Source organism: Polypterus senegalus, chromosome 2, assembly GCF_016835505.1.
Source record: "Polypterus senegalus isolate Bchr_013 chromosome 2, ASM1683550v1, whole genome shotgun sequence".
NCBI classification, from domain to species: domain Eukaryota; kingdom Metazoa; phylum Chordata; class Cladistia; order Polypteriformes; family Polypteridae; genus Polypterus; species Polypterus senegalus.
In genome coordinates, this window is record NC_053155.1 from 111,485,420 (window position 1) to 111,511,611 (window position 26,192).

Genomic DNA, 26,192 nt, shown 5'->3' on the forward strand with positions numbered 1-26,192 from the left:
CCTTTGCTTTCTGTACTGTAGCAGTGTTTTATGCATCAACGTAAAACATTGACTACAAGTTATTGAGGGTTCGCTAGTATTTAGAATTTTAGAATACCAATTTAGACAAGATTGCTGATGACACATTTATTTATTGCTCTTGTGTGAAATTCTTAAAGCATTTTTTTACTTGTAGGTATATATACTTTATATGTGATGTATGTGTTTTTATTTATCTGTTGAATTGATTTAAAGACCTGTTATAAAGGTTTGAAAAAATGAACTTTCAAATATGGTATAGCACAAAAAAAAATTCCTAATTTTGAGAAAACTATAGCTTCATTTTGAAAATAAATATAACTTTCAGGAAAACCAGTATTGGAGATGTGGATTAGTGAAGAACATTTAATCCTCAGGCACACAGGCTCCAGTTATCTGATGTTCTTTCCAAATGATGAAAGATCAAAGTCAAAATGGCACCTTTGAAAAAGTGCACATTATTTTTAATACATTCGCTGTGAAGTATTCTTTTATGGTTTATACTTGGAAGTGCTCTACCAGACTCTTACTGAAATCACCTGTGCTGATTTTGATTTTTTCATGTTTCTATCTTAGTGTCTAATCTGCATTAACAAGCACTCCAATGTCTGAAGAGTCTTATTTCCCAGTATTTGTAAGGGCAATTATGGTATGTGAGGAATAATATTTAAATCCAGTGAGTAAAATGTTGGTGTGTGGATTATGTACAAGGGTTCCAAGTTAAATGACCTTAAAAATTCAGAATACTTTTTGAAATTGAATTTTTTTTTAATGGAGTTAAATTTGGGCAGTTTTGTTTAAGATGATGGAAAATCTGTGGGCTGGATGAGATCTGAATAGAAATGTTGAAATTACTAGATATATTTGAAATGGACTAACTGATGTGGGTGTTACTATATATAAATAGAGCTAAAATGAGAGGCTGAATTTAATTTACTGAGGGACAGCCCACCTCAAGGCAAATGAGAATGAGGCAGCTGCTTCTACTGGACAAATTTGTTTTAGTGTCAGTAAGGGTGAGCATACAACTGACTAAAATATCAGTGCGGTGGAAGCAGAACTGTGCATTTATACCAGGTGGTGGTGCTGAACCTGTGCCTCAGTCCTCAGAAAAAGCTTGATTTACTTTTCAAGTTAAGTTTCTATTCTCATCTATAGAGTGTTGAGGAGTCATCTAAAGAATGTGCTTGCAGGTATAAGCATCCATAGTGAAGTTGCTATGCTGGCTGTTAGTAATAATGTGAGGAGCTTATAAACACCCTGGAAGTAACTCTGTGCAGAACTACTGCTCCTCTGGAACAATAGAAACAAGTTAAGGCAGTTTGAGCATTTCATTTGCTGATGACCTCTGAACGTTCTGATAGGAGTTGCAGTCGTGATTAAACATTCAAAGGAAATCCAAGACATTATTTAGGATGAGCTGGAATTGCAGCCCTGCTGAGAAAACATAAGGCACTTTTAATAATGTATCTTTTAAACCTAATTCATTTATGGTCAAAATAATTCATTTTTAATGTGGTTTCTTTTTTTTTATTTATGTTGATGCAGTAATTAATGCTTATAAGTCCCACACTCTTAGAAATAAAGGCATCCACACAAAGATTCCAGAAAAAAAAAACTTTATTTATTTAGATCTGCTACAGGCTAAATACAGCAAATAAGTATTAATAGACAAATAACATATTTGGCATATATTGTTACATGTTTGTGAAATACCAGTAAATCATGATTTGTAAAGGGCTGTCACTGCATATAATAACACAGGCTAAGTCAAGTTTTCTTTATCTGTTAATGTCCTGCTAGATAGTGTACCATACATTAAACATTTTGTTTATTTTCCCCCACATATTAAGAGGTTTTTCAAGTCATAAAGATCCAACTTCATATGCAAAGAAACCTTCCCAGAGAGAAATGGTTCTATGAGGAACCACACAATGCAGTGAAGAAGCATAAAGTCCCATTAAACAACTATTGTTGTCTAAATGCATAAAAAGTGAGCCCAGAATTCTTAATTGTCTCACTGTGAGTAACTCAGGGCATGAAGCGCATGGATTTCTGAGAGCTGCAATTATGTTTTTTTATAAATAACTCACTTAATCTTGAACGCATTGGTTAGTAAGTAAATTGTGCATGAAATTCTTTAGTTTTCTTTTTAATTTGATTGCTTCGAATGTAAGGGTGACAATTTCCATTAGTATTAAAGTTATCCTGCACTCCTTAGCCTACTACTTATATGTGTATTTCTGAGGCAAGCTCAGTGGTTGGAAGGAGACAAACCAGGGTGTAAGTTCAGCTCCCCTAATTACACAAAAGGTACTTAATAAACATTATTAAACTTAGTAAACTTAATAATAATAAAAAAAAAAACTTTCATGATTCTGGAAATAGATATTCTAAAGGATGTGACTTAAACACAGCATGACTTCAGGATTACCTGTGGATTTAAATGTCAGTTTCCTCTAGCAATGCTGTCTGTTTTGTATTGCCATTTTGTAGGGCTCTCTTTATAGAGTGACTGCAGCACTTGACCTCCACAAAGTTAAAAACCATGTTTGCAATAGCCTATGTTTAAATACAAAATTAGAAACCTGAGCTGGTCTTTACTAACTGTCACATTACCCGTGGCAGCTCACGCACAAGTTTATTTTTAACACTCATGAACATGGCTACTATTTCAGCAGCACTTAAGCGTTCTCCAAAACAAGAAGAGCAAATCTAGGATTTTCTAATACTTTATAAGGTAAGAATAACAACATACTTGTTGTTAATGTGCAACTGCAAAAGTCTGCACTCCTCTTTTCCGTAACTATACTTAAGTTTAAAAAAAAAAAATATTTTAACAGCCTACTACATACAAAATGATCATAATCTCAGCTACTGTTAAGTGTATATCTTAGGTCTGCAGTGTCTTAAACCAGGATAAGTTTACCTTAAAAATTAAAGGCATGTTTAACAATGTAAATCATTTCTTAAGAATTAAAACTGCTTTTTTTAAAACCATGACAAACTTACATTAAAAGGTCAAAGGTATTTTTAACAATGTAAACAATTTTTATAAGAAGTAGAACTTTTCATTTTAATATTGGACATATTATTTCAAATATCATTTAGGAGATTCTACAGTATTGCCCCAACTGCAGTTGGTTTTGGCATTTCAGCAGCACTTTTTGGCTCTTGCATGGTACAAGTAATGTACTGCACTGAATGATAAAGTGTTGGCCTCTGACTTAAAATGTTTGACAATAAACAGCTGTCTAGTGCCATTGCTACTTCATGATATTAATTGAGCACATAATGTCCTTCACTAAAATATATAAAAGGTCACACTAAAGATAGGCAAATGATAGAAAGAAAACAACTAAGTCTCTTCATTTTTATAACAAACTAACTCACACATTTGTAAAATATCCATTAGGACAAACCTTCTTTCTTTATATTTAATATTAAAATGACACCTGAAATAAATTAGGATTGTTTAAAAAATATACTTCAGTTTAAGCTCTGGAGGGTCACTGTCTTCAAACTGCAATATAAAGAAAATTGAAAAAAGGTTTAAATAAGTAATTTTTACTGATAGTAAATGGAACTTTCATCATTTAATAAAGAACAGTGAGACATAAAAGGAAGACATTGCTGGTACAGCAATTTTACACATACTTAGATTAAGAAATTCAGACAGAATACAATTATAAAAATAACAATAACTAGAATCCAAGATGAAACTTTTAAACATTATTAGTGCGTCAAAACTGTGGATTGAAAAAAATGATACAACCATTCACTTTCTTAATCCACTTAATCCAATTCAGGATCATCCTAACAACAAAGTGCACAAGTCGCCATATGGGTAGACACTGCTAACCACTGTACTACTTGGCGACTCCGATTATTTCTGTTAACTTTCTTAAAGATAAAACATATATACATACAGTATATATGTACAGTACAGTAGTAAATTTGTGTCTTTCATAAAAAAGCGGAAGCTTTATTCAAATTAAAAAAATACTTTTGCAGATTCCAGTTTAATTGTAAAATATTATATTCAGTAGCAATGTTAGTAGTGTGAAGCTCATTTGGGAGCAAGTGAAAAGTATGTAGAAGAATACGTCAGCTTCTGCCTTTGGGAGAGGCCCAGCTTTAAACTATACTAATACTGAATGGTTTGCTGTGATCTGACGAAGGATGGCACAATACTACTGGATATACATGTCAGTGTCATTTTAAAATACTTATCTGGGCATTGATAATATGGAATGATTTGCATTTTATATAGTCAAACTCTATTGAGCTTGTTGGTGCTGATAGTCATTCATGTGTATGTTGCGTCTATAACTTTGGGAAGCCAAAAGAATATTATGTAGTGTCACTGATAAAACTTTGGATAAATGCATTTTACATAGTTTCACCTAATCAATATTCTTTGCATTGTCAATACATTACAGAAATACACCAGATGTAGAGAAAACAAATTGATACAAACTACACATTTCTTATGGCAAGTTGACTTCATAATGTGGAGCTGCAACCATTTGCGTTGTGGCAGGAGGCTGGGGGCCAGACCCAGCCAGGACGCCTGGAAGGACCAGGAGGTGGTCTATACGTCCCCGGGGCCACAAGGAGGCAACCGCCCCCGGATAAGGAGGGGACCATGGGGACGGAGTAAAGAGGCTCAAGCCCATTGCGGCCCATGGCCACCGCCAGGGTGCACTCTGAGCATCATTGAGCCTGGGAGATCGACACTTCTGCCACACCTGGGAAGGTGGAGGAAGGACCTTCCAGGGATGCCCGGAGTGCTTCCAGGTGCTCATGCGGCACTTCCGCCACACCAGGAAGTGCCGCCTTCCTACAGTCGTGGAGCTAGAATCGGGAGCTGGAACAGGATGAAGCTCCAGGGATAGGAGGAAAAAGGGCGGCCCACGAACATTGGGAGAAAGACCCGTATTGAGGGTGATTGGTGCTGGGAGCACTGTGTGTTGTGCAGACTTTATTCTTGTTAACAAACGTGTGTTTTGTAAAGTGGTGGTGTCTGTCCGATGGTGTTCAGACCAGCTCTGACAGCGTATAAAGTTGGTTATTGCAAATCTATAGCTGTCAGGAAGTGCCAAGGTGTAGAGTGGATGTCTGAGGAAACAGAGACAGTGGGTCATTCTGAACTACTTTCTACCCAGAGCCATGACGTTTCTTTCTGACTTGTAACACTGTTAACTTGTAACACTGTTGGCAGGCTTGAGTCTGACCAATGCGCAGTCTTCTGCTGAAATAACTGTAATTTTCTTTTGTGTTTCACTTGACTTTTTGGGAAATACAACAAAAAATCATCTACTGTTTTCAATGAGGGCAGCACAGTGGCGCAGTGGTAGCGCTGCTGCCTTGCAGTTAGGAGACCCGGGTTCGCTTCACGGGTCCTCCCTGCGTGGAGTCTGCATGTTCTCCCTGTGTCTGCGTGGGTTTCCTCTGGGTACTCCAGTTTCCTCCCACAGTCCAAAGACATGTAGGTTAGGTGGATTGGCGATTTTAAGTTGTCCTTGGTGTGTGGGTGTGTGTGTGTCCTGTGGTGGATTGGTACCCTGCCTGGGATTGGTTCCTGCCTTGCACCCTGTGTTGACTGGGATTGGCTCCAGCGGACCCCTTTGTTTGGATTCAATGGGTTAGGAAATGGATGGATGTTTTCAATGATTCATGCTCCAGCTTCACCATTCAAAAAAATTAAATTAGTGGTCCAATATAAGAGAAACAATTTATTAACTGTGGCACATTTAATTTAGAAGTTTCAACAGTCTGCTATTCACAAAAAACACACGGTAAAGCTTCCGTAAGATGAACAAGTCTTTTCAGCAAATGTACTTCTCACAAATACTTTTATCACTGTTGTCATTTACCTTTCTTCATTATCTTTCATAACACTGTGATTTGTATACATCTTTTTATAATAAAATTGTTTTTTTTACAGTCTGTCACATGTACTTCTAAGTTTTTTCTGGTATCTGTCAATGCTACGGTTAATTGCTTTTGTTTATATTTGAAGTGTTGATTTCTTCATGTATTGTAATGTTCTTTTCTCTGTAAAGCTCCCTGAGATGTTATATGCTAGTAAGTAAGTATAGTACAATTTAAAATAATTATAAAATGATTGTTGTGTACTTAGAAAACAGAATAAACAAAGCTGAAAATCAATCTGTAGGATCCTTCGTTTGAAACTGGGCTCCTTGTCTTCAGTGAAATTTGCTCTGTCTATTCATTTTTGAACTTGCTAACTTGATAATATTCTTTGCCATGGTGGTAATGTGATTATCCCAGCAGTATCAGTCACAAGACAGGAACAATCCTGGAGGAGATGCCAGGCAACTGCAGATTTATAAATGTTAATTTGTAAAATAATATAAGCAAGCAGGCTGTGATGACTACTGGTTTGTAGATGTTTTTATCTGTGCAGTTCAATATGTAAAATAAAATTTCCTTCTGTCTAATGTTTTGAGGATTATTACTGTTTGCTTCTTAGCCATTAGTTGGATAAATATGATAACAAGAAGAAAGTATTGAATCTTTTAGAAGATAACAATATTTTTGAACCTCATTATTGGCAAATCAGTATGATCTTAGAACTATTTTTATTTATTTAGTTATTAGTAAATACTGGAGCATTTCATTTATGCAAAGATTCAATGTTTTCATGCAGGACTGATGCTAATAATTTTCAGGAGTTTTTTCTGGACGTCTTGTGGTGGGTGCGGCAACATGCTGTATCAGTGTGTGCTCCCAACCTATCAATCTTTTTCTTTCTCTCTTTTCTGGAAGAAAATATAAAATATTGATGGATGTAACCATTAATTTCTTTCAGTCTGTTTAAGTCATACTGTTTGTTACCAAAATAACATTTCAAGTAGGGAAAGAAATAAAGATGAAGGATTATTAAGTATGCACAAATCAGCAACATTAGCATTACGTTAAGCATACTTTTTTGCAATCAGATTTATAGCAACTAAATTTAAAATGCACAGTGATACTATGTAAAAGTACGCTGAGGACTTTGATTTCAGTGTTCTAGTTAACATGTTTTACTTAAAGAAATCTTGACTGAAAGTGTTATTTTTGCAGTAAAAGTAAAATCATCAATACAATAAGAATGTTTGTACTTCTCATTACATAACGAGTTTTATAATATAGCGCCACAGTGATAGTGTCCTGTTTTTTGATTAATTTCAGCAGAAGTGATGTCCAGGTTAACATCTCAGTCAGATTTTAAATAAGAAAGTTTCAGTAAAGTCAATATTTAACAAAACGAGATATTAATTAGGAAATCACTAGGCTGGCATATCTGAATTTTGTCCTTTAGACCTGCATTTAGTTTCAAGTACAAAAATGCGTTCTGCCTCATTTACCTTTCCTTTTCTTTGTATGACTAAAATTAATTTACTGGGCCTTAGTTATGATTTATATGTGTAATATAATTTAATTTAAGTGATTATCCATTTTGCAAAATAAATGTCATTGTGGTTATGACTGTCTGCACGACAGTTAGTCTCTTATATAAGGATTGATTGAACTGGGAAATCCTTAGAAAATGTGCTCTTCTATACTCTTTAAGTGTTCTGAACTATCCAAGGTCAAATCAGTATTGTAGAATTCTCAATATGCAATGTTGTTTTTATTGTCGGTTTTTGTTAAATATGTATAAACTGGAACTATTTTATAAATTAAACAGTCTTGAATGTGTCTATTCAGTTTTTCCCATTTCTCTGAGATAAACAAATATGCTATACTCTAAATGAAATGAGTCATGTTTTATTAACAAATAATTTGCTGCAATGTAGTTTTAATTCATTAAACATTATGTACCAAAAAGCATATTACAATATGATGGAATAGCATCCCCTTAAAAATGTAAAAATTATATTGCTAATCTAATATAGGGAATACCCAATTGTAGTCTGTATTCTTTTTGTCTGTGCATTTCAAAAGACTACTGGACCCAAAGGCCCATTATCCTGATCAAACTTGCATATTGTTGTTTCTGAACACATCTGTCCAAAAACTGTGACAAGAAACAGGGTGGTAGAGCTAAGGAGCTTGGCAGACTGTGCAGGGTCTGGCTGCAGGATCTCCTAAGGAGCTCAAATTCAATTACTGAGGACACAGTCCTGCCAGCAAGCCAGATAAAGGATTTAGCTTCTGCAAGAGCTCAGAGCCTACCATATTATATTAAAGGATTTATCTTTAATCATTTATACAGAGCACAGGACTGAGGTTCGGGCATCTAAGATTTCATGTGTACATACTCTCCGGGACTTCACTCTGATAGATACACTTTTTTTTTTAATTCAGACTGCCAGTTTGTGGATTTCGGAGAACAAAATGCAAGAATAATTTTGAGATCCAAGTCCAAGACTAATCCCTTCAACCAGTCACCACAAGGCATGTGCTGAGCATCATGTGGCAAATCCACATTAGCTAAGTCTCAAGTATGAAAATTTAGGAATATATGATTGGACATGAACTGATGGCATTTAAAGACATATTGCATTCCATTTTACTATTTTGTCTTGATCTAAGAGTTACTAGTATTGATATAGAAGACTAACACCATGATCCCATACAAAATAGGTTACCTGCAGCAGTAAAAAAAACAAACTTTTCTCCCACTGGCGTAAAATGTCCACTATCTTTTCTTTAGGCAGTTTTGCAGTCAGCTCATTCTTTTTGTGAAGCAGAGCAAAATCCAAGAATCTCTCCTGAGCCTCTCCAGATCTGAGCCAGTTTGTAAATCTCCTAACGACTGAGAAACATATTTCTGATGTTCCAAAGCCATTTGACTTCATCAACTGTAATAATTAAGAAAGTTTGGATGGGTGTTCTTGTGCACTTCCTCTTGAAGTTTCTCAAGAATAATTAGAGAACTATAAATGTAAATTTTAGAGATCCTAATTAGTAGTTGGAATTTAAAGCTTGCATATGTACTAAGAAGTTGACTGATATTCTTTTTGTTATAGTTGATCACAGCATGAAATGCAACACTTAGGTCCATGGTGTCATCTGAAAATTGCCTGTTCATCCAACATGGTGCCCAACACAGATGACTTTTAATCATATGAGCTTCTGACTCCTGGGGTATCTCATCATTTGCATCTTACTGTGTAGTCACCACTACACGTTCAACAAGTAGAGGCCTTACCTGTATCTTCCTAAATTTCTGTCAGACACTGAGTTGTAACAGCATACTGAGATATGATAGCATAGATACATCACCATTTTCATGTGCCATGTATATCACTGGGCTGTACAATTTCCTTGGATTTAAGGGCCAGTACTGTCTGCATCATAAAAAACCTATGATGGGTATTTGGCTTTGCAAGCATAGAGTAGAGTCTGTCAATTACATTTTTTTATAGTAATTTTAATGACAGTGCATGGTTCAACGAGGACCAGATTCAGTTTATACGCTATGCAATGTATATAAACAGCAAAGGGGAATCCCTCTCTTATTCACTGCTTAACCCTGCTCTAATGCCCTGACATTAGTGATGCTCCATCATACAATTTTTCAAATACTCTGTAGCCTATATGACCACAAGCCTATATGACCACAACCTGCAACAGCAAATATGTTTTTCCTTAACATGTAGCCCCTTTGTGTGTCTGACACAAACAGAAAATTGTTCAGGACTTCAGACCAGTCTTGTGCAATGGATATTTCCTCATTAATTTGCTCTGCACCAGAATTATTTCATTCTAGAAGTAACAGCTCATATAACTGAAGTATAGACTGCATCAGATTAAAAATTCGATGAATATCCATAATGTGTCCGCTCACTAAACAAGAACAGAGAACAATCTAGAGCTGCAGTTGCACAAGCCTGAAGGATGATGAGATGTCAATTCAAAAATTAAAATATTACCCAGCCGGCCAATGTTTTTTAGGAAAATACTCCAATCTTAATTTAACTGTATTCATCAGTCTGCTAACTACAATAAAAAAGTAGGCACAATACACTTTTTTGTTTTTATTTTTTTTTTTTACGTGTTCAACAAAATAAAAATAATTTCAGCTCAGGCCAAAGAGGAGAATAATCCCTGTCCTTGACCTTGCTAACCCCCAAGCTGTACCTATTACCTCTATGCAAGATAATACTAGTCCAAAAATCTGATCACTGACCCCTTCATTATATTCCACTTTAACCACAAACTACATAAAATCCCTTAAATGGGCACAACTGCTGTATACATATGTCCACAGCAAATAACAGACATTAAACCAAACCCTTCTGTGAGGCAACAGTGAAAAATCAGGTAATGCATGTTGTTTTAACATCAAAATTACAATGACCCTATTCAGAATGTCACCAAATATTTGTCCTGCCCGATACCTAAAAATGTACCAAACTTAGTTTTGTAATATTTATTTTGTCCCCAAAACACAGAAGTTCTGAAATAACAGCTTGTTTAATCAGGCAAGGAGTCCAAGAAAAAAACAGATGTTGGTTGGTTGGAACAAAAACCTGCAGCCTTGGGCTGAGTTTATGACTATTCCCCATTGCCATCAAAGGCTACTGATTTTTTGATGAATTTTAATTCCTTTAAAATCTCTTCTAATACACAGCAAACAAACTGTGGATTTGAGATGTATACATTTTTACTATTCTGAGGTTTATAAGTAGAAATATTAAAGAAGCATCATAAAGTGGCCTGAATTACCATCATAAGGACATGAGGAAATAAGACAGTAGGAGCACTCACATTCCTCTTCAAGACTGTGTAGGATTCTCCTTAGAAGCGAAACTGAATTGCTCAGAGCAGAAATCTTGAGAACAAGAGTCTGGGTCCTGAAACAAGAATGTCAACAATACTACCAAGGTACTTCACTTCTTTATGATACTCAGGATGGGTGCAACATAATTAAGTTGAGAGCGGCTAAACAAATATAAATGGTCAAATAAAGGAGCCATCATTTTGAGACATGTGCAGTGCTAAAAAGATTTGACTGACACCATTCAATGAGATAGCTAGTGGGACAAATATCCCCAATGTAGACATTTCCTACAAACAATTCTTAATCTAAATGTAAAAGCTTCTAACATGTGAAAAAAAATTTTTTTTTATGTAAATTAACAATGAAATCAGCATGCATTGAATACAAATGTATGATTTATTTATAATAAATAAAATAACCATGTCAAAAAATAAAAATACAAAAAATGACAGAAAATTGTGTAAAAATGCAGCTAATTCTATTATTCTCACAATTTCTTCTTCATATGTAAGCATCTTAGATTAGTTATAAAAAAAAGACAGAGAACAATGTTAAAGAGTTAGGGCTCCCAGAAGAGACGCTGTTTATTTGCCAGTGTTTAAGTTGGAATGTAATCCTTAAGATCCTGGAGGTTACTGTTTGTTGCATTTTCTTCTGCCGGTCCCCTGTTTTCCCTCAGTGACCTCCGCAAAACACTTGATGATTCCACATGCAACAGTGCAGGCATAAAAACCTATAGGAATAAAAGTGCCACCCTTAGGTCAAAAGTCATTAAATTACCTTATTTTATTTGTGGCCATTACTGTTTTGTCTTTATTTTTATTTTATTACTTCATTATAACTAATGCCCTTTCATTTAAGAAGTGTATTTTATTTTTCAAAATCAAAACAAAAACGGATACCAAATCTTCAATTACACCATATATATAGATAGCTACAATAGGTATTAATAAAGAACTGGAAACCAAAAATTTCGATAATGAATAAAGACAGCTGAAACAGAAACAGTTGGACAAAGCTTGTGAAGACCCGGGTCACACTTGCAGCCTCAGCCCAACACAGACAAGCAAGGACACCAGTTCCATTCAGTCAAGCCAAACCCTGAGCAATCTCCAAGGACTGATATCCAGAGTCACAAGCAGCACAATAAATACTGTCCTTTCCTTTAGACTCTTACAGCCTCCTTCCTTCTCCACTTCCCTTGGCAAGCTTTATCCACTTCCCCCTGACTAAGGCTCCCTGTGTGAAGTGAGGCAGCTCCCTTTATGCTGCACTTGGGAGCTCTTCAGGTGGCTTTTCAGTGTTATCTGGAAGTACACCCAGGTGCGGTGGAAATCTAAAGTAGGGCACTGCAGCTCCCCCTGTCGGCTCCCATGGAACCCAAAAGGGCTCCAACTATTTCAACTTCCCAATGGGAATCCGTGGAGACATAGCAACCCAGGCGGCCTTCCGTATTTTGAAAGTCTTTACCCCAGACTAGCTGGGAGAAACTTCAGGGCAGAGCATTTAGGAGCAGGTAGCAAGCCACCTGCTCCACTATTTGGTTGGGCTTGTTTTAACCTGGCCGTAACCAGTGCCCCACTGCAGCCCACAATGACCTGCCAGTCTTGGGAACCCCTGGGTGGAAATCAGGGCTCTGCCTTCACAGGGAGGTGGGCACTCTCCTCCGATAGAGCATAATAAGCACCTTTCGTCTCCCCCATCCAGAGCAGCCCAATTCTGTGATCCCACCAACGCCCCCCGCAGCCCAGTACACTCCCTGGTCTGCCCAGGCTGTCTAGCTAAGTGCTGGGAGCAGAGGCTGCACCAGGTCTCTCCGAACCATGGGAGACCCTCCCCGCCTGAAAACTCGGCCACAGTACGTTCCCACCTTCTCTTCCGGGATCCATCCATCCTGCCAACTTCACCAGTGTCAGAAACTCCACACAGAGCCATAGCAAGGTTTGGGGCAGCCACCTGTATAATTGATATCCTGACTGAAAAGTTGTAAATATGTTACACAGCACTGATGTGCCCAAAACCGAGTCCAAAATAGAACTGAGGGAATAGGGAAAAGGTGGAGGCTTTTAAAGGGGAAGATAGGAATTGAAGTCAAAGGGGTCGGATTCATAAGGGTCTTCAGTCATAGGCTCGAGCCCAGACGTGACATCATAGGAGCCAGAGCCAGCAAGGTCTTCTTTCATAGACTCAGACCCAGTAGTGACATCAAGAGGGCCAAGTGGAATCTTCCATGAAAGGCCTGCAGAAAAGAGAGAAAAAGAGTCAGTGCACTCTGCCACATCCTGGTCTGATTCAGAATTGTCCTTACTCAAGCCCTTTAGCTGCCTCCCATGCGCACATGTGTGACAATATATATATACTGATATAGACTGGGTAATGTGTTAGGAACGAAAGGATGCCACATCGTTTGATGGAAATGAAAATGATCAACCTACAAAGCCCTGAATTCAAAGACGCCCCAAAAATCAGAGTGAAAAAATTATGTGGCAGGCTAGTCCATTTTTCCAAAATTTAATTGCAGCAACTCAAAATTGTACGCAGCACTTTGTATGGCCCCTGTGTTCTTGTATACATGCCTGACAACATCGGTGCATGCTTCTAATGAGATGACAGATGGTGTTGTGGGGGATCTCCTCCCAGATCTGGACCAGGGCATCACTGAGCTCCTGGACAGTCTGAGGTGCAACCTGGTGGCATTGGATGGACCAAAACATAATGTCCCAGAGGTGTTCTATTGGATTTAGGTCAGGAAAGTGTGGTGGCCAGTCAATGGTATCAATTCCTTCATCCTCCAGGAACTGCCTGCATACTCTCACCACATGAGGCCAGGAATTGTCGTGCACCAGGAGCCACTGTACCAGCATAGGGTCTGACAATGGGTCCAAGGATTTCATCCTGATACCTAATGGCAGCCAATGTGCCTTTGTCAAGCCTGTAGCGGTCTGTGTGACCCTCCATGGATATGCCTCCCCAGACAATCATTAACCCACCACCAAACTGCTCATGCTGAATGATGTTACAGGCAGCATAATGTTCTCCATGGCTTCTCCAGACCCTTTCACTTCTGTCACGTGCTCAGGGTGAACCTGCTCTCATCTGTAAAAAGCACAGGGCACCAGTGGTGCATCTGCCAATTCTGGTATTCTATGGCAAATGCCAATCGAGCTGCATGCTGCTGGGCAGTGAGCTCATGGCCCATTAGAGGACATGGGGCCCTTGGGTCACCCTCATGAAGTCTTTCTGGTTGTTTGGTCAGAGACATTCACACCAGTGGCCTGCTGGAGGTCATTTTGTAGGGCTCTGGCAGTGCTCATCCTGTTCCTCCTTGCCCAAAGGAGCAGATACTGGTCCTGCTGATGGGTTATGGACCTTCTATGGCCCTCTCCAGCTCTCCTAGAGTAACTGCTTGTCTCCTAGAATCTCCTCCATGCCCTTGAGACTGTGAAGGGAGACACAGCAAACCTTCTGGCAATGACACGTATTGATGTGCCATCCTGGAGAAGTTGGACTACCTGTGCAACCTCTGTAGGGTCCAGGTATCGCCTCATGCTACCAGTAGTGACACTGACTGTAGCCAAATGCAAAACTAGTGAAGAAACAGTCAGAAAAGATGAGGAGGGAAAAATGTCAGTGGCCTCCACCTGTTAAACCATTCCTGTTTTGGGGGTCATCTCATTGTTGCCCCTCTAGTGCATCTGTTGTTAATTTCATTAACACCACAGCAGCTGAAACTGATTAACAACCCCCTCTGCTACTTAACTGACCAGATTAATATCCCATAAGTTTCATTGACTTTATGCTATACTCTGATTAAAAAGTGTTCCTTTAATACTTTTGAGCAGTAGATATATATATAGTGATATTTTTGAGACCCTGACAAAACTCCAACTGTACTGTGCTCCGACACTCGCTTAACAAAGGCAGGGACTGTTTGCCTGCTGCTGGTGCAACTGCAAGTTCACAGGCTTCCCATGTAACGCGTTTGTTGCTCGTTGGTTGAGATAGGAACATTTAAAACCGGATGCTGACCTGGCTGCGTGCTCACTTTCTGTCTTGTCTCCATGGAAGGGTATTTGTTCTTTTAATCAGAAAAAGGGAGCTTGTGCAGGGTGACATCAACGCCTTTGAATCCTCGCTGTATTTGTGTATGCGGAAGTGACAGCTCCCATTTGGATACATGCTTTGATCACATTCCTGTCTTGACAACAGTAAAGCTGGTTTTCTCGGAAACATGTACTCACCTCCTCCTCTCTTGTGCAAGAACACACACATCATAAGATATATACAGGGTGGTCCAGATCAAATTATGCAGATCCAAATCATCTGGATAACTTTGATTTATGTGGGGACAATTCCAGTTCGGTGCAAAGACGATTCTTCATGTCATCAGTTCGCACACTTCTTGATGGTCTGGGATTTTTTGGGTGATTTTCTATGTAATAAACTTAATAAGTTATATCATAATGACAATTGCATAATTAGATCTGGACCACCCTATATAAAGTGCAAAGTTTACTGACCAACTCACTTACTAACCAATCAACAAAGTTTACTGACCAACTCACTTACTAACCAATCAACAGAAGATACATGTAGGACAGTAGGTATTTACTAACAAAAGACATTTCAATATATCATTGTTTAGGGGTGAACTCCCTCATTCACAATAGAAAAACTAAAAACACAAACATCTCAAAAATGCTGTAACAACTGCTGAGATTTTTCCTCAACGACTTTAGGAGAACAATTTCATTGTCTCACTGGATTACAGTATTTATCTTACAGCAGTGTTTCTCATCCTTTATGGCCTCTGGTCCTAGTTTTACCATCTTGAGTTCCTTGATGACACAAAGACAACATTTGAAGATTGTGGGGGTTTACCCCTTCATAAATTATTCACAATTAGAAGGGGGTGGTGACATTAATGAAACAAAAGCAGTTTGAAACATAGAAAGATATTACCCACCATTATTAATTGCTGTAGCAGACCGGGATGGGTCATAGTACATAGCCCAATAACCTTATATTGTCATTAAGTTCACAATGTCAATTAACAGTCAACGTTAAGTGCTTTCTGAACTGAAAAAAAATATATAGAAGAAATAAACGTCCTATACTTCCTTAGAAGGCTGGGATCTTTCAACATCTGCAATAAGATGCTGCAGATATTCTATCAGACAGTTGTGATGAGCGGCCTTTTCTATGCAGTGGTGTGCTGGAGAGGCAGCATAAAGAAGAGGGATGCCTCACGCCTGGACAAACTGGTGAGGAAGGCAGGCTCTATTGCAGGCACAGAGCTGGACAGTTTGACATCCGTGGCAGAGCGACGGGTGCTGAGCGGGCTCCTGTCAATTATGGAGAATCCACTGCATCCACTGAACAGTACCATCTCCAGACAGAGGAGCAGCTTCAGCGACAGACTGCTGTTACTGTCCTGCTCCACTGACAGACTGAGGAGATCGTTCCTCCCCCACACTATGCGACTCTTCAATTCCACCTGGGGTAAACGTTAATATTATACAAAATTATTGTCTGTCTGCTATACCTTCATTATTATCACTCTTTAATTTAATATTGTTCTTTATCAGTATGCTGCTGCTGGAGTATGTGAATTTCCCCTTGGGATTAATAAATCTTAATCTATCTATCTATCTATCTATCTATCTATCTATCTATCTATAAAAGAAAAGAAAACACAAAACACCACCAATTAACTGATGGAGCTAAGTCACAGTTGAACAGAACAAAGTGTGATTTTTATATAGTTGATGGAGATTCTGCTTTTTGAGAAAATGATAACAAGGTAATAGAACAGTGCATGAGTAAAAGTAATTAGTAACTTTTTTTATTGGTAGACATTTACTCAAACTAAATGTAAACCGAGGCAGTACTAAGGTTCTAAAGGATAGTTGAGATTTTTAGCGGTTTTTAGCTTTAAATGAATCAACTTTAAATCCGCTTTAATATGGAGTTTGGCTGTCTCTTTTACCCCAACACCACCAAGGACTACATTAGCCCCTGGTAAAAATTACAGATATTGCATACAGTAGTGGCCAAAGGTTTTGGCAGTGACACAAATGTTGTGTTTTGCAAACCCCGGTGCTTTAGCATTTTCAGATTATTTTTTTACATGTTTCTATGGTATAATGAAGATCAATCATAAATTTCAAATGCTTGTATTGGCAAATACACCAAATTTATGTAAAGAATCAGTATTTACACTGTTGGCCCTTCTTCTGCAATTCACTCTGGTAAGCTGGATATCAGCTTCTGGGCCAAATCCTAACCGATGGTGATCCATTCTTGCCTTTTTAGTGCTTGGAGTTGATCACAATTTGTGGGTTTCTGTTTGTCTACCCATGTTTTGAGAACTGACCTCAGGTTCTCAATGGAATTAAGATCTGGGGAGTTTCCTGGCCATGGGTCCAAACTTTCAATGTTATGTGCCGAGCTGCTTCATTATCACTTTTGCCTTGTGATATGGTACTCCATCATGCTAGAAAATACAAGATCATCACTAAATTGCACCTGGATTTTTGGGAAAAGTTGATCTTGGAGGACGATTTGAAATGATTCTTTATTTATGGTAGTGTTCTTGGTCAGAATTGTGAGTGAGCCCACTCCCTAGTATAAGAAGCAACCCCACACATGGAGTGTCACAGGATGCTTCACTGTTGGCACAACACGGGACTCATGGTAGTGTTCACCTTTTCCTTCTCTGGACAATCGATTTTCCACATGTCCTATAAAGTCAGAAGGAGAATTTATCCAAAAAATAACTTTGCACCACTCTTCTACTGTACAATCCTTGTACTTCCTGCAGAATTCCAGACTGTCCTTGATGTTTTTCCTGGAAAGACGTGGCTTCTTTGCTGCCCTTCTTGACATCAGGCCATTGTCTGAAAGTCTTCGCCTCACTGTGTGTGCAGATGCACTCACACCCACCTGTTGCCAATGTTGAGCAAGCTCAGCACTGGTGGCAACACGATTCTGCAGCTGAATCCTCAGGAGGAGACGTTCCTGACGCTTGCTGGACACTTTTAGCTGATCATTTTGTACCAGGGCCAAAATAAGTAAAAATGTTTTTTTGTGATAAAGTTAACTTTTTATGCTAATAAAGCTCTTTGCAGTGAATTAATATGCATCTGATCAATCTGCACAATTATATAAAAACAATGTGAAATGCCACCACAAAAACGAAAGCTGCAAATTTTGCAGTTGTGCCACTGCCAAAATGTTTGGACACTACTGTATTGAAGAGTACTCATTTACATAGTATTTCTGATGTATCTGATTAACCAATGGCACAAGTTCCATTGTCTTATAAATTTTTCCGAACAAAGTTGGGTAATTTTATAATAAATTTTATAAAGACTTAATAAATTGTGCTAAGGATTTTTGCCCTATAATATAAAAAAGTATATATTATTTTCTTTTTGCAAATTTCATTTAATGCTTTTCCTTAGATTGTTACATACACTGTGACACATAGTTCATATGTCACCCACAGACAGCTTATCACCTAGGGAAAAAAATAGAAATGTCAGTACTAGGGATTTTGTATACAGAACTGCACACAAAGGGTAATATTTCAGTGGCTCTTGATTTTGAACTATTTCCTGAACATTCAATCCCATGGCAACATTTACTTCCAGATGTTTTGAGGCTCTAGCACATAACAACACAAATAACACCTAAAGTCTTGATTGACAGAAGGCACAGTTAGCACAGCAGTTAACATATTAATTCACAGTTTGAGGAGCTGGGGATCAAATCCCAGGAAAATTAGTGACTGCTATGAGTTTTCCTATTTACATAGCTGCATAGTTTGTTGTTTGCCAAAGTTGAAATAAACGTTAATATTATCGGTATGCACTAGTTATTTGTTCACTCTAATTGGGCTCAGTATAAATGAAAGATGGACAGGTATCTCATCCAGGATTGATTCCATTCAGCCAGTACTGCTAACATAAGGTCTGCCTCTCTACAACTCCAAAAGTGAATGTTCTTACATAATTATGAACACACTGCTAAAACCTGCACACAAAATTTTGAAAAGATTGCTAAGTTTGGTCCAGATGTTCAAAGATGTTGTTTAGCATGACTTAACAAGGCAACCTCTGCACTTCTTTTTGCATATTATTTTGGGTGTAAAAAGAATGTAACTTTTCTGAGAAGGTGTTTAAATATAATGTGGTCAAAGCGCTCCATTAGTTCTGTACAGGGATCAGCTTGATATTGATGAACAGTATGAGGCATTGATTAATTAAGGAGTTGACTTTGGACACTGGGACGATTCACTAATAATTTCCATAAGACCAGAGATTACTCCATTCCATTAGGGTGGACTAATTGCTTGCTTCACTGATTTTAGGAAATATTTATATTTAGAACAATTAGCTTTGCCTAATTTTAAACAATTAAATTTGATCTGAAAGTGTCAACATCTATTCTTTGCATGTAATAAAATTAAATAAATCAATAAATCCCAAGAAGGGGCTGGTATATTTTAAAAAGAAACAATCACAAAATTGTTAACAGGATTTTATTGTCTCAGACAAGCTCCAGGGGCATCTGTAATTCACTGATTCACTGCATGCCATGGGGAGCGACTTCATGTTACATTAGCTTTATGTCCATGTTTATTTTCTAGTGTATGAGGTTGTGCTAGGTAGCAATACTGCAATGCAATGATGGTCATTAATTAGTCGTGGAAAATATTTATCCTGTTTTTGACTTCTAGAACATTTTATTTAACTGAGCCATTTGAGAACAGTAACAGCGGGATGGTGTACAGGTGTTAGCTCTGTGGAGAAAGAGTTCACCTGCCCAACAGAGGATGGATATACTAAAGTAGGTTTGATGCAGATTGTGTGGCAGTGGAGCTGGTGTTGAAAAAGAATCAAGAAACAGAAATATAAACAATATATGCCAGTGATCATTATAGAAAATATAAAATCACTGATGAATAAGATGGAGAAATTACTGTAAATGTACTGACAAGATTGCAGTTAGAAGAACGTGAGTGTAGCTTTATGTGTTTAACCAAAAACATGGTTGCATGAGTATGTTCCAGATTTGCATATTGCCTTAATGTTACGTAAGAACGTTTCCCCGTTCAAATCGCGATGTATAAAACCTACACTTGGCATAAAGCCATGCACTTTTCCATGGTACCTCATACCTTGTCGTACACAAGTTCTCTGCTCAGCTTTTCAGACTGGCGGCACCCAGCATCAAAGCAGTGCAACTGTTCCTGTGTGGTTATCCTTTCTTATCCTGACGCGGCTTTATAAATACACTGAAATTAACTTCATATTGTTTATTAGTGTAATGCATCTGATTGTAAATAACCTGTAACAATATAATGGTCCAGGGAATAGACATAGTATTCCAAATACCATAACTGCTTTGGAGTTGTTACTCTCACTGCACCATCTTCTTGTTCTTCTTTTTCTTCTTTCAGCTGCTCCCGTTAGGGGTTGCCACAGTGGATCATCTTTTTCCATATTACTCTCACTGCACCACTCAGAGTATTTATATCACTGTATTTGAATGTGAATCACAGCAGCAGCTGATCAGAAAGAGAACTATCGGTATACAGCATCAAGCACACGCTGCCTCAGCCATGGCAAAACGTTTCAAAGCCTTTCCTGTACAGACCTCGCAGTTCAGAAACAGTTTCATCCCAAAAACTTTAAACGCACTCAATCAATTGCTCCTTGTAGAACTGTTTGTACTTATAAGTAAAATTACCCCACTGTAAACTTGCACTACAGTTATAATATTGCACAACCTGCACCACTTTATAAAGTGCGTATTTACATATGATGACGATATCATTTTTAAGATGAAATGCAGCAAAATATGTTGATTATATTATACAGATAAAACTTTAACTTTATTTAAATAATCTGTATTGTTAATAATTAAACATGTGAGGACACGGTGCTGCAGCGCTAGCAAGTTCCTGCCTCGTGCTCTATATTTACTGAGGCTGGCGCGACACTGGAAGGATAGCCGGATAGAATAATTCAACACGTACTATGAAGTTATTTCAATGTTCCTTAAAAGTTTTGAAGAATCGTCGTTGTAAGCTTACAGATGGCTTAACGTCTGTTACAGAGCTCTCTTATTTAGAGAACTGCATTGATTATAAAAAAGATGTCACTCTGAGTTAGTTTTGTAGAACCAGATGTATAACACATATAGAAATCCATGAGTTAATTTTGCTTATAAAAGGGTGGGAACAATTACACTGCTTGTTGAGTGTCACATTTCTAAACCAATGCAATGATTCACGAAGGCAGCACTCAAAGTAGAGGTGTTGGAATAAAATATTGTGTATGAAGTTTCTTTTTCACTAAAGGTGTAAGTTTTGGTGGTGGAAATGGTAGTAAAGATGTAAGCACATTTGCACATATTCAAGGATGACCAGTACAATGCATTTATTAGACTCAACTGATTTAGTCAATAATGTTGTTGTTGGACTTGTTATTAGAGATGCTCCTATTTTGGTCCTGCCCTTTTCCACTCTAGCCAAAAAAGCTATTCTTTTAAATGCCTCAGTCTTTTCATGAAAAAAAAATCTTAAAATGGGAGCTCGTTTGATAAGGAAAAGTGATGTCAAAAATAACATGGATTCCACTGGGCTGCAAAACACCAGAACACAGATATGATTTTAAAATAATGAGAGTAGAAAGCTAAATGTTTCCCTCAGTTTTAGGATTCCTTGCTTTAAGTATGTAATTTTTGTTAGCACTGAACCTATGAAATGTTTATATGTGGGGACACAAATCCTAATATTTCAAATGACCCTGCTGGTCCCCTTGTTCAGTCAAAGTTGCTGAACAAGAAATGGTGCCTGAAGTTGAGGTGACACCTTCAGCAGGGCAGCATGAACATGAAGGGAGGATTGAGGAAATGGGTCCTTTCAAGCCAATCCAAAATGAAAAAGGATGGCTTACTGGTTATGTAGCTGTAGAAAGACAGGATGTTGAGCAAGTGAAAGAAGATATAAGGAAAAGTCAAGTCTAATCAGAGTGATGCACAGGCCTTCTGAAACCAACATATGGGGCGAAATGAAAACATCTGATGGCAGCCTTCCTCTAGGACATGTATAGCGATGCATCTCTTGAGGCATAATGGGCACAGATATGGGGAGGTAGTATATTATTTAGCCATGGAAAAAGTCATAGTAGAGGAGTGGTGATTCTCCTAACTGATCATGTGAACATCAACTCAGTCTGCATCACTGAGGTCATCAATAGCCATCTGCTGCTTTTGAGAGTTGTGACAGAGAAAAGCACTTTGTTTTATATTAACACTAGCAAAATACCCGCGCTTCGCAGCGGAGAAGTAGTGTGTTAAAGAAGCAATGAAAAGAAAAGGAAACATTTTGAAAATAACGTAACCTGATTGTCAATGTAATTGTTTTGTCACTGTTGTGAGTGATGAGTGTTGTTGTCATATATATATATATATATATATTTACACACACACATAAACATATATATATATACATATCTATACATATACACATATATACATACATATATATATCTACATATATACACACACATATATACACACACATACATACATACACACACATATATACACACAAATATATATATATATATACATACATACACACACACATATATAAACATATATATACATATACATACATATCTACATATATACACACACACTCAGTGCAATACGCTGTTTGTTAAAACGGTTGACTCCGCTCTTACGTGCAATAACAAATCAAATCATTCAGTTGTCTTTGCTCATATGTCATTTTAGAGCTGGACGCCTGGCATCTTTTTGGCCACAAGTTCGTTTCTGTTTGGTGTGAGGTTCTGTGTTGTGGAGATTCTCAGGATGGATTGCAGGTGCTCATCAGTGAGGCGACTCCTGTGTGCTGTTTTGTTAGTCTTTATCACTGAGAAGAGCTTCTCACACAGATATGTGCTACCAAACATGCACAAGGTTCGAGCCGCATGTAGACGGACTTTTTTTGTTCTTCAAAGTCACCAAAGCGCCGTGCAAACTCAGTGCGCATAACTCTAGCTTCGCAATAACTTGCAGCATCATAAGGTAGACTTGATTAACGCGGTAAGTGTTCGGCAAGGCAGCTGAAGCGCTGCATTATGGGATCTGTAGTTTATTGTGTTACCAGCGCTTCATATACCCGGGCCATTAATAACAATAATACAGTATATAAAATGATCTGCCGGGCCGGATGTGGCCCGCGGCCCTTGAGTTTGACACATATGGACTAAATAGAATAGATATATTTTTCAAATGTGATCGCGCAATTCAGATAGAGTTGACGCAAGACTACAGCCTGCATGCCTCAATGAGTCATCCTCCCTCGCTCTTACTTTTTACCTTCATCTAATGAATACACTGAGTATGGCTTTACCAAAACAATCATTGATGGCGAATAAAGTATCCATTATTCGAGTATGTAGATCGGGATATATATATACATATATATATACCCGCGTATCGCAGCGAGAAGTAGTGTGTTAAAAAGGTAGAAAAGAAAAGGGAACATTTTAAAAATAACGTAACATGACTGTCAATATACAGTATTTGTTTTGTGAGTGTTACTGAGTGTTGCTGTCATCAAGGATTTGATTATCATTATTTCTTTCAATCAGGTTCGTATTTGTAGGATGTGTTGTGTTCAAGTTACATTCCGTGTTTGTCAATCGTTGTAAAGATGACAGGTTTCATTCATCGATTCGTTTCTTACTGCATCAATAAACAGCTCGTCTTCTTCTTTATCTGAGACCTGACACACTGCATGCACGGTTTTTTACACTGTCTTCCTTTAGCGGACATTGACTTTTTCCACCGTGTGCTTTGTTTCCACAGTAGCTGCATTTATGAATATGCTTATCAGACGCTTCATATTTTTGCTGCCTTTTCAATTGTGTAATTCGGTTTTGTTCAGCTCTTTGGAACTGTTGCTTTTATCTGTGCACTGCGCCAGTTCACGTGAGCCTCGGTGTACATGCATCGAAGGTTCCCAGCTGTGCTGGTGCCATCTCATGCTATGTCCATAGCTTTATTTAATGTTACCTTAGTCCTGGCACTTAAAACTTTCTCTCGCAGTTTCGCTGAGTTTGTGTCAAACACCACCCTGACCATCTCATCTTCCTCTCCATAAGCACAGTCCTTCACCCGTGAATATTTACCCGTGGCAGTTTGCTATTGGATTGCCGCTGACGGACGGCCTTATATGGGCAGGCACTAAATTACAAACGCCAGCGGCAGCCTGTCTATGAACTTAATTTAAAGTGTAGGTTTACATCGTGCTTTGTTTCCGAAGTAGCAGAACTCATGAATATGGTTGTATATGTCACTCGCTCGCTTCTTATTGTTTCGCTGCCTTCTCAATTATATAATGCATGTTTTCTTGAGCGCTTTTTTGAGGTCTTCCTGGTTTTCTATGTACTGCGTGATTACGTGGGAGGCGTGATGATGTCACACGAAACTCCGCCCCCACGGCGTTGAAGCTCATCTCCATTACAGTAAATGGAGAAAAACTGCTTCCAGTTATGACCATTACGCATAGAATTTCGATATAAAACCTGCCCAACTTTTGTAAGGAAGCTGTAAGGAATGAACCTGCCAAATTTCAGCCTTCCACCCACACGGGAAGTTGGAGAATTAGTGATGAGTGAGTGAGTGAGTGAGTGAGTGAGTGAGGGCTTTGCCTTTTATTAGTATAGATTTACACACTATGGAAAGGAAAGGGTAGATTTTTCTACTTCCACACTTTTCTCTTTGACTTCGGATGAATATGTGATTTTAGAAGGGGATTATAACTGTTCATTAAATGATGGCTTTGACGGGAATCATGCTGAGCACCACAACTGCAAGCGCACTATGGAAGATATGCAAACATTTTGACCTGCAAGATGTGTGTAGGGTGATGAATGGAGAAGTGAGAGTATACTGTATATGGGCGCAACTGAGGGGCAAATTATTTTCTCTTTGTTTTAATGCTTTTAAATATCATTTTAGCCTTTTAAATTCCAAATTTTAATCCCCACTGTTTTACGTAGTTTGGTTGTCTGTCAAATTGTTTTTCCAAAACTGCATCATAAAAGCACACACTGGCAGTTTAACAGATTTGAATTTTAAAAACAGTAGATTTCTTTTGGACACGATGGAGAAAACATGCTCCTCTTTTCTCTTCTCTAAGTCGGACATAAGCAAAGTTCAAATTCACAGTTCTGTCAGCAGCACTCTCTGAATGTCATTCAGAGTAAAGTCAAGTCAATGACAATGACCCAGAGGAAGAACCAGTTGACCTTCAGTTGACAATGGCTTTCTCTTCTGGAAGTTTTGGAAACTTAAAAAAAAGAAAGACTACACTCTCATAATTGGTGGTTTATAAAATCCAGAGTGTGTAGTAGTGTGTTCACAGTTTCAAACTGAATCAGAATCTGAAGCACCAACAAAATATTTCTTTGACTTTGGGAGGAAACTAGGCCAGAGTGAGATGATACACTGCCTGAAATCTTCAGGGAGCCAAGAGTTGTCAGAGTCCGATCAGATTCAATCAAGAGCTGTGGTCTATTAAACTGAACTGAAATCAAATTAAGTGGACATCCAGTCTGAAATATCTGATTGTTTTTTTGATGACCTGCCACATGTTCCTGAGAAAATTCAAATTTCTTTGGAAAAGAACATAATATTAGACGAACCTACTGCTTAAATGGAAAGCTTAAACACATGGAAATCTCCTGGCTCTGATGGACTTCCAGTTGAGTTTTATCACATTTTCTGGACCACGCTGGCACCTGATTTACTGGTTTTTGATTTCTGTGCAGGACAGCCTGTGTCATGGACTGCTGCCATTAAGTTGCAGAACAGCAGTGGTGGCTCTTCTGCTGAAAAAGGGTGACCTTTCTGACATCAAGAACTGGTGACCTGTAGCTTTGCTCTGCTCAGACTATAAAAAACTGTCTAATGTAGTAGGATTCAGACTAAGTAGGGTGATGAAATACATCGTTCAACCTGATCAGAGTTATTGTGCATCCAGCTGGAAAATTCATGGTGGCATTTTTCTCATAAGGGACATCTTCAACACTTGTAAACTTCTGGGTCTGCATACAGTACTTACATTACTCAAACTGGAACAAGGTTTTGATTGAGTGAAACACAAGTACTTCTGGAACATAACTGATGGCTTTGGTTTTAAACTTTTGTTGATCAATATGATTAAAATCTTGTATAATAATTTTCAGAGTGTGCTGAAATGTAACGGTGTTTTTCCATCTTTGTCCAAAACACATATTGTTCAGGAAAACAGTGTCTTTTCCTGCTTAGCATGTGCAGAGTTTCAATGGTAATCTACTTGCCATGTACTTTAAAATAAATTATATTTGTATTTTTCCTTTAA

General features: G+C 38.0%; 1 protein-coding gene across 1 annotated transcript in view; it reads left to right on the forward strand.

Annotated features, from left to right (window-relative positions):
* The first annotated feature begins 2,644 nt into the window (after positions 1-2,644).
* LOC120523246 (F-box only protein 40-like) overlaps positions 2,645-26,192 on the forward strand; it is a 50,366-nt gene continuing 26,818 nt past the window's right edge. Inside the window, exon 1 of the mRNA XM_039744351.1 lies at positions 2,645-2,758. The gene's annotated coding sequence lies outside the window, so the exon portion shown is untranslated. The remainder of the gene's footprint in view (positions 2,759-26,192) is intronic.